The sequence below is a fragment of the Elephantulus edwardii genome, unplaced genomic scaffold (genome assembly GCF_000299155.1).
Source record: "Elephantulus edwardii isolate Elephantulus edwardi_28Jun2011 unplaced genomic scaffold, EleEdw1.0 scaffold00185, whole genome shotgun sequence".
In the NCBI taxonomy this organism is placed as follows: Eukaryota; Metazoa; Chordata; class Mammalia; order Macroscelidea; family Macroscelididae; genus Elephantulus; species Elephantulus edwardii.
The window spans coordinates 2920466-2930525 of NW_006399935.1; positions in this window are offsets into that span (position 1 = coordinate 2920466).

Below are 10060 nucleotides of genomic sequence, written 5' to 3' on the forward strand. Positions count from 1 at the left end.
ACAGCTGAAGCCTGGGTCCTCTGCACAGAGACACTGGTATGAGTCTTTTACAAGATGGTCAGTGAATTCCTGGTTGGGAGACTTGGTGAACAGAGGCTCTTTCCAGAGATCTGGGGTCAAGTAGCTGTGGGTCTTGGAGGTGTCATCAAAGGGGGCCTTGGCGAAGTTGCAGAGGGCAGCTGTGTACTTGGCTGAGGTGTAGCAGTCATCAATTCCAGCCGCAGCCTCTTCTCGGGCTGTTTGAGACTGTGACTCGCAGTGAAGGAGACTGTTCTTCTTTCTCTCATGGCACAACTGGTGGATGCAGATCACTAGAGAGGGGCCGCAGCTCCCTGTAGGCAGCACCCTCCGCTCTCCCTTTAAAAGCAATAAAAAGCATAATATTATGCTGGGTGAAATTATTGCAGACACAAAAGGACAGGTCCACTGTTGTAAAAACGGGACTGACATCAGGGTTGAGGTAAGACAGAGAATGAGGGAAGGAATGATGTACAAGGCATTGAAACAGATGAGGACGAGAATTGTTTAAAAGGGATATATGATTGGGTATTATTGTCATGACAGGAGTCCAGAGTGAAGGCTGCACAGTAGAGTGGACTTGGGGGGAGGGATTGCATAACAATAAATGAATCTTTCTTTTACTTTTCAAGAATAAAAGTGAATTGGGGGACCGGGGGGGTGGGGGTGGGCAGGGAGAAAAGTGCAACAATGAATGACTGGAAACCCGAAGTCTCTGTAAACGTTCATTTAAAGTAATAAAAATAAAATAAAATAAAAAGAGTAACTGGAGGGGGGGAGGGGGGAAATCCATAAAAGCCTATCCCTGAAAGACTTACAAGGACATTTCTGACGTGCTGAAAGATGTAGAAATACCTCAGACTGTCTTGTGAATATTCCCATCACACAAATCTATATTTACACACTGGATGAAATAGGATCATGATCAATTCCCAAAAATAATGGTTATTCCTCTCATGAGGCTCTGTCCATCTTCCTCCTCCCCTGCTAACACAATGACCACCATGTCGGAGCATCATACACGTATGTCTCAGAGAAGTAGGATGGTTCTTATCTGCAGCCAGACAACCTGGGTCCAAATCCCCATTCTTTTACCTTCCAACTGGGCAACCTTGGTTTCATCCCTGTCTTGTCTGGACCTCAGTTTTCTCCTCTATAAACCAGAATGACCCGTGACGCCCAAGTTATCCTGACTAACGGGAAATTAAAGAACTTGAGCGTTTAAGCCTTCAGAGTTTGGTCCCACAGGGAGATCTTCAATTCTCAGTAGATATTCTTTTCTTGGGTATCATTGTAGCCCAAACGTGTTTAAAAGTCTGCTACTTTGTCAGTCATTAGTATCATAAGTAGCCTTAATGAGTGAGTTGTTTTTTTTTTAAGTGGGAATTAATTATCAAGATTTAGATATTTTTTTCCCCAAACTTCATACTTGGCCTAATCTACAGTCTATTAAGAAGTTGGAAACTATAGGACAACTCAGGCAGATAGAGGCCGCCCTTTTGGACAGGGCAGAGACTTAGTGACTTGCTGCAGTACTCACCACTCCCACTTGTCCCACGCAATGATGCTCCATGTTAATTGTCTCTCATCATTACATTTCAGCTGTTGCTTTTCCTTTCTTGCCAGTGTGTGTGTGTGTGTGTGTGTGTGTGTGTGTGTGTGTGTGTGTATCTTGCCATCCAGTTGGAACTGACCCATAGCTGGTCTTTCAGAGGCTTTTCAGAGGCAACTGCACAGGAGGAAATGGACCATCCTTCTCCTCTGACCATCCTTCTCTTCTGTAGTGCTGGTAGATTTGAACCACATGTCTTTGGGATTGCAGCACAGCTTCTTACCACTAGGCCATTGGAGATCCTTATTGGGGAAGTTGTTACTGTTGTTAAGTACCATCGAGTCAGAACCATAGCTGACCCTCCAGCGAGTTTTCAGACCCTATTAATTGCATAGGAGGAGATTGCCTATCCTTCTCCCACAGAGCAGCTGGTGGATTAGAACTGAGTGCCCTTGGGATTGCAATGCAGTTTCTTGCCACTAGGCCATCAGGGCTTCCTATTATGGAGGTAACAAGTTACAATTAATATTGGAAACACTCAGGGTACAACTTTTCAGTAGGACCACTTCTCAGCGTGTTCTCAGGCAGGCCTTCTTCGGACTTTCTACCTCATAGCTCTGGCCTGTGAACAAACTCAGGCATGTGTTATAACATCCGTTTGGCTTTATCTATTATGTGCATCCCCCAAGCACCACTCCACCTAGGCGACGACACTTGGTTCTGGCTCCGTGGAGTGGGAGGCCTAGTTCAGCTCTGCTTTGGCCTGGGGTCTTGTTATTGACCACCTCTGCTACTCAGTCCCATGTGCCTATGGCAAGGGTCTCAGTCTCACAGTGCCTGTGACAAGGGTCTCATTCCCACTGTGTCTGCTGCAAGGGTCTCAGTGGCAAGGATCTCAGTCCCACCGTGCCTGCGGCAAGGGTCTCAGTCTCACTGTGCCTGCTGCAAGGGTCTCAGTCTCACTGTGCCTACGGCAAGGGTCTCAGTCTCACCGTGCCTGCAGCAAGGGTCTCAGTCCCACCGTGCTTGCGGCAAGGGTCTCAGTCTCGCTGTGCCTACGGCAAGGGTCTCAGTCTCACCGTGCCTGCAGCAAAGTTCTCAGTCCCACCATACCTGCAGCAAGGGTCTCAGTCTCACTGTGCCTGCTGCAAGGGTCTCTCAGTCTCACTGTGCCTGCTGCAAGGGTCTCGGTTTCACTGTGCCTGTGGCAAGGGTCTCTGGTCCAAAGGACACACTGCACAGTCAGCCTCTTCCTTCTTGGTGGTGGTGAGATTTCCTGTGCTGTTGTTTTTCTTAAAGGGATAGTAATAATTCGAACTCAAATTTCTAGAACACTCACTGTGGGCCAGGCAGTCATTCACAGCAGCTCTTCCAAAGCCTGCAATGACTTTATAGGGGTGGGGGGTACTATATTATCCTCATTTTATTAGTGAGGAAATCTACACACAGCCAACGCTCCATCTAAAGGAGACAATACAGGGCAGCCTGAGAGGATGCCGAGCTTCCAGATAAACAAGAGTCTTTGGGGCTGTATGAGAGTCTCTTAGGTGCTGAAACAAATCTCTACAAACATAACAGCTCAAAACAACGCAAACTTACTATCTCATAGTTCTGGAGGTCAGATAATAAAATCAAGTGCTATGCATCAGAGAGTTGGACAGTGAATAGGGTTGATAGAAAGAGGATTGATGCCTTTGAGCTGTGGTGCTGGAGAAGAGTGTTGAATATACCATGGACTGCTAGCAGAACAAACAGGTTTGTCCTGGAGAAGGTGAAGCTGAATGCTCCTTGTAGTCAAGGATTCTGAAGCTTCGTCTGACATATTTTGGGCATGTTGCAAGGAGGGAGGGACTGGTCCTTGGAGAGGGACACCATGTTTGGCAGAGTGGAGGGACAGCGAAGGAGAGGAAGACCTTCGGCGAGATGGATCGATTCTGTGACTGGAGCAGTAGGAGTAAGTGCGTTTGAGATGGCTAGGTTGGCACAGGATACAACAGCATTTAGAGCTCTTGTACATAGGGTTGTTAGGAGTCGCAAGTGACTCGATGGCACATAACAACAACAACAACAAATAGGGGTAAGTTCAAGTTGAAGATCCTAGGGGAGACTTTGTCCCCTTGTCTTTTCCAGCTTTTCCTGGCCGCCCACGTTTCTTGCCTCATGGTCCCCTCCTTCATCTTCAAAGCCAGCAGCATAACATCTTCTAATCTCTCTCTGATCTCATCATCATATCTCCTCCTCCAACTGATTTACCTGCCTCTCTCTTCTGTAGTCCCTATGATTCCCTGTAATGTACCCTGAAAATGCTGGATAATCTCCCCATCTCAAAGTTCACAGCAAAGTCACAGCCACAGTGTCCCTGTGCCATGCCAACTGCCACACTCAGGAGCTGCAGGGATGAGCACACGAGCATCTTTGGAGAGGACAAGACATTATTCTGTCACAATAGTTCTTCAAGGGAAGTGAAGAGTGGTCCTCTACAGTTAGCAATGTACGTGTGTGTGTGTGTTAAAAATAAAATAGAATCTAGAATGCTTCCGTTTGTATTAACTCCTGGTCCCTGCAGGTCTTCGAGCCTGTATTTGCAACTCCTGCATAGTGTGACAACACGGGTTGTTACAGAGGTGTATGGGTGTAGAGTAGGACTGTCATTTGATCTTTGAGTTGAGATGGTGCAGAGAGAAAGGCCTTAAGCATCAAGGCTCTGATTACAGGGTGAGTAGAGAGTCAGATAAGCTCAGACTTTCTCTAGAAACTTCCCCTGAGCCACTTTCCCATCCCAGCTCCTCCAATCCCAAGTCCCACTGAACCCAGCCCTGACCACACCGACTGAGAGGTTCTTACCAGCTCTGATTCCTGTGTACACTCCACCACCCACTCAGCCAGGGCCTCTTTAGGGACAGGGCCCAGGGATGGACCCTCACACCATCACTGATCTGTGAGTTTGTGATTCTGTGGTGGTTTTCAGAGTTGCTACAATGCTGGAAGCTGGTGCACTGGTATTTCAGATACCAGCAGGGTCTCCCATAGGTTTCAGTAGAGCTTCTAGAGTAAGACCAGGAAGAAAGGCCTGGAAATGCACTCCTAAATGAACCAATAACAATTTGGTGGATCACAACAGAATGTTATCCAATATAGTCCAGGAAGGTGAACCTACTAGGTCAGAAGACACTGAAAACACATAGTCTACAACAGAGGATTCTAGTGTGCTAGATGGAATAAGGGAGTTCTGCTGGGCTGGTGGTAAGAAGCTGTGCTGCAATCCTAAAGGCACCTGGTTCGAATCCAGCAGCTGCTCCCAGGGAGAAGGATGGGCAGTCTCCTCCCATGCAATTTTCCAACTCCACAAGCACAACAAACAGGTGGTACTGGACCCGTAGCACATTTTCTATTATACACAAGGTTGCCATGAGTCACTGCTAATTTATGCTAATTACCAACAATAGTACAGCCAGAGAGAAGATGCTGACGGGTCTCTAGAGGGAGAGAGCTCGGTGGTCTGGGGCTGTAGAAGGCCAGGTGAAAGTCAGGAAGGTCCACTATACAGGGGGGAAATCAAGGACACCAGACTGCAGGGAAGCAGGCATGGCAGGTGTTACAGGAGGAAATGTAGTGGGGAGGGATGACTAAAGACAGAAAGAAGAATTCTATTTTTTTCTTTTAATTATTATTCATTTTAATGAAAATTTACAGAGACTTTGGATTTCCACTCATTCATTGTTGCAATTTTCTCCCTGCCCACCCCTCCCCCAGTTCACTCTTCTCTCTTAAAAAGAAAAGAAAAATTATTTCATTGTTATATAATCCCTCCCCCCAAGTCCACTCCATTATGCAATCTTTGTTCTGGACTCCTGTCATGACAATAATACCTAATCATATATCCCTTTTAAGCAGTTCTCCCCCTCATCTGTTTCAATGAAGTATAATAATTTATCCTATCTTTCTAAGTCTGCCCCCAACCCCGATGTCAGTCCTGTTTTACAACAGTGGCACCATGCGGTATTTGTCTTTTTGTGTCTGAGATATTTTACTCAGCATAATGTCCTCCAGGGTGACCCATTTTGAATAATATTTCATGAGTTCCTTGTTTTTCAATGCAGTGTAGTATTCCATTGTGTAAATACACCACAGCTTCTCTATCCATTTGTTTGTTGATGGGCACTTAGATTGTTTCCAACTCTTTGTTGGAAACAAAGCTGCAATAAACATGGGTGTTCATGTATCTGCTTAAGAAAGAAGAATTCTGCTGTCAGCAGTGAGCCCCTGTGGGTAACACCACCAGGTGTTGTACCACCATGCAACCAACACTGTTGTCTTCCATCCTCTCTGAGTTGATTCCAGATCACGACAACTTCACATCAGCAGTCAAAACCAGACCAGGTTCTGACTGTGGAAGAGACGATCAATTACTCATGTGCAAGTTCAAACTGAAGCTGAAGAAAATGAAAACAAGTCCACAAGATCCAAAATCTGACCTTCAGTCCACCCAATCTGAATTTAGTAATCATCTTAAGAAGAGTTTTGAGATTTTGAATGCCAGTGACTGAAGACCAGTAGAGTTATAGAATGATATCAAGGGTATTATCCAAGAACAGAGCAAAATGCCATTACAAAGACAGATGAGAAAAGTAAAAACCAAAATGTATGTCAGAAGAGACTCTAATTATTGCACTTGAGCATCAGGAAGTCAAAACAAAAGGAAGAAATGCTAAAGTAAAAGAGCTGAACAGAAGACTTCAAAGGGCAGCTTGAGAAGACAAAGCAAAGCATTGCAATGGACTCTGCAAAGAGTTGGAGTTGAAGAGTAAAAAGGGAAGAACTTGCTTTGCATTTCTCAAGCAGAAAGAACTGAAAACAAAACCAAGCCTTGAGTTGCAATACTGAAAGATGTTATGGGCAAAATATTCAATGATCCAGGAAGATAGAGGTTAATACACAAAATCACTGTACCAAAAAGATTTCGTTGACACTGGAAAATTTCAGAAAGTACCATATGGTCAGAACCCAATGGCAATGAAGAGAGAAGCTCAAGCTGCACTAAAGGCATTGGTTAAAAATAAGGCCCAGAAATCTGTGGAATACTATATGACGTGTTCCAACCAAAAGATGCTCACCAGTTCATGCTAAGGAATTTGAAAGACAGCTGTCTGGTCAATTGGTTGGGAGAGATCCATATTTTCCCCATTCCCAAGAAAGGTGATTCAGCAGAATATAGACATTATTGAACCCTATCACTAACATCTTGGAAGGAGGAGCCGCATCCACTTCCTAAACAACATGCCTCTGGAAACTGTATGAACTTTGATAAATGACAATAGTTATAGAAAGGCTTCAGGCCTTCTTTGCTCATAGGGTCGCTATGAGTTGTGCTCAACTTGATGGCAATCAACGAAACAACAACATCACTAATATCACATGCAAGCAAAATTCTGCTGAAGATCATTCAAAAATGACTAGCAGACATAGAGAGAAAACTTTCAGAAGTTCAAGTTAGAGTCTGAAGAGGCCATCACACAGGAGGAGAGTGCCCCTGTATGGGGCAGTTCTGCCCTGTTCTCCAGGGTCCCTGTGAGTCAGAACTGATTCATTGACAATACTTAAAGGGCTTTAGGATCTGAATCTTTGCATCATTCCTTCCCTTGAGTTCAGGCAGAACTCCACTTGCTTTTCTCACGAGAGCTATTAAAATAAAAGAAAGCAAAACATATTGAGAGACAGAGATGGCTGTGGTTGTTGTAGTTGATTGCTGTTGAGTCGAACACAACTCATAGAGATCCTATGAACAAAAGACCTGAAGTCTTTCTATAACTATTGCCATTTATCAAAGTTCATAGAGTTTCCAGAGGCATGTTATTTAGGAAGTGGATGCCACTCCTGCTTCCAAACCTGTCTTAAACTGGAAACTCCATTAAACACTGTCCACCATGGGTAACCATTACCACAGTTGACACCCCAGTGGCACAAGGTTCAGCATCACAGCAACCCCAGGTTATCTCAGTACAGTATATTGAAAGAAGAGTGCTGTACCACTTAGCAGAATGTTCCTCCAAAATATAGTACAACCGACTTTTAAATACAAAGGCCCTTCCCGAGGTCTTGTTGACTCTAAACAAGAGGCTTAAATAAAAAAATAACCAGGATAGTATGTTATTGTTACGTGCCATTGAGTCACCTGCAATGTATAGCGACCCTATGTACAGCAGCTCTGAACCCTTCCCTGTCCTGAGCCAGTCTCACTAATTCCGACACACCAACCCCATCGCCTCAGATATTGTATCAATCCATCTCATCTGGGGTTAGGACTAGGAAAATATCCTTTGTCACAGAGTAAAAATGGCCACTTTACCAGACCCCCCCCCCCATGACACATTATTAAATTGTTGACTCTATAATCAAAGGTCACAAAATTCATAACTGGCTGAAAGTCCATCATGAAAACTAAAGGTGTGAAGTCTAGAATAGAATTTGGCTGTGACAGGTTCCTCACACCTGTCATGTGTGACTGATTGGTCGAGACGAAATCCCATTCCATTTCTTACAGAGTAGTTCCAGTATAGAACAAGTCTTTTGACTAATCTTGTCATCTTCAATTACATCTATTTCTAGAAGTTTTCTGTTGTCTTTCTTAGGTTCCATCGAGTGGAGCACAACTCATAGTGACCCTATGAACAAAAGATCTGAACGCTGTTCTATCCTGCGCCATCCTCACACTTCCTGATACACAAGAGCCCATTGCAGCAGTCACTGTGTCAAACCACTTGGTTTGAAGCAGTTGGATCCTGGAGGGTAAATGTTTTTTATTTAAACTGTTGGGGCATTTCTGATTGTGCTAACAATCAAGTGTAAGCTGATTGGCTGTTTGTGATTTTGTTAACAATCAGCTATGGGCAGGAAGTCTCTTGTTTAAGTAAACAGGATCTGGTGGGTGGGCCCTTGTATTTAAAAGTTGATTGGGCCCTCAGGCCTGTGGCCCTAGCCCTGGTATTGTGTTTGAAGAGAACATTGTTCAAAGCGGAACAGCACTTGCCTGTCAAATTGCTGTACTGATACAACTTGGGGTTGCTGTTATACTGAAATCAGTGTCACTGGTATGTCAAATGCGAAAAGGATTTCCCATGATGGACAGGTTTTGGTAGAGCTCCCTGATTAAGGCAGACTAGGAAGCAGGATGGGCCATCTACTTCCTAAATAACAGGCCTTTGAAAACCCTATGAACACTAAAGAAAGGACTCTTTTATAAAGGTTTAAATAGTTCTATGTCTCAAGATCCTACACATATTGTTTGTCTATAATGACAAAGGCCATTGGGGACTAGAGTAAATATCCTGCACTGGTCAGATTCGTGAGAAAAAGTATGTTATCCTTGAGTCATAGGACCCAGTTAGCACCAACATCGAAGGCATTTGGAAAGGTAGCTTTGAAAAATCTACTATGAATTCCAGACTCAGGCCAAGACTTAAAAAAACAAAGAAAAGGAATTAAGACTCTCCATTGAGACTGTTGATGCACAATCCCAAGTGTCTCTGACTTTAGATTTTCATACACTTCTCACCAAGAGAATATGACAAAGGTGATGGGAAACCACCTTAACTAAGTGATGTTATTTAAGATTCTTTTAGGAGTCCTGGTGCATTCTATGTGGAGCTGTTAAACAAAAGGTTGATGGTTTGAATCTGTCAGCTGCTCTGAGGAAGAAGAGCGGTAGTCTCCTACCTTAAAGACATACAGCCCTGGAAAGTTAATGGGGGGATGCTCTGAGCTGTCATCAGCTCCCCATCAGTGAGTCAGTTTGTTTTGGAGCTTTCCTTTTTAGTAGGTTGGCCACCATCATCTGTCACTTGGTGGAACTGTGGTGGCTTTTTCTGTTGCTGTGATACCAGAAGCCTCGTCACAGTATTTCCAACACCAGCAGGGTCACTCAGAGTGGACAGGTTTCAGCAGAACTTCCAGATGAAGAGCAGGATGAAAGGCCTGACAATCTACTTCAGGTGGTGAAAGGCCAGGTGATGATCTATGGACTGCAACAGTGTACAGTCTGACATAGACACAGCCCCAGCAAAGGCCAATCACTAGAAAAGAACATCATGTGAGATAAAGCAGTAGCTGTTGTCAGGCATCCTCAAGTCGACCACAACCCACAGCGACCTCACGAACAATTGATCTGAGTCCTGTCCTGCCCTGTCCTGTTCTGTGCTATCCTCATCGTCCTCCGACACACCTGAGCCCTTTGCTGCAGTCACTGTGTTAGTCCATCTCATAGGGGGTCTTCCTCTCTTTCGCTGACCTTCCCCTTTCTACGCTTGAAGTCCCTTTCCAAGGAACAGCCACTTCTTTTTTTTAAAAATATTTATTTTATTTTATTATTTTGTGTGCGTGTACCGTCAAATCAGATCTGACTGGTACAGGAGGAGATTGCCCCTCCTTCCCTGGCAGAGCATCTGGTGGATTCGAACCGTGTGCCTCTGGGATTGTAGTTGCAGCTTCTTGCCA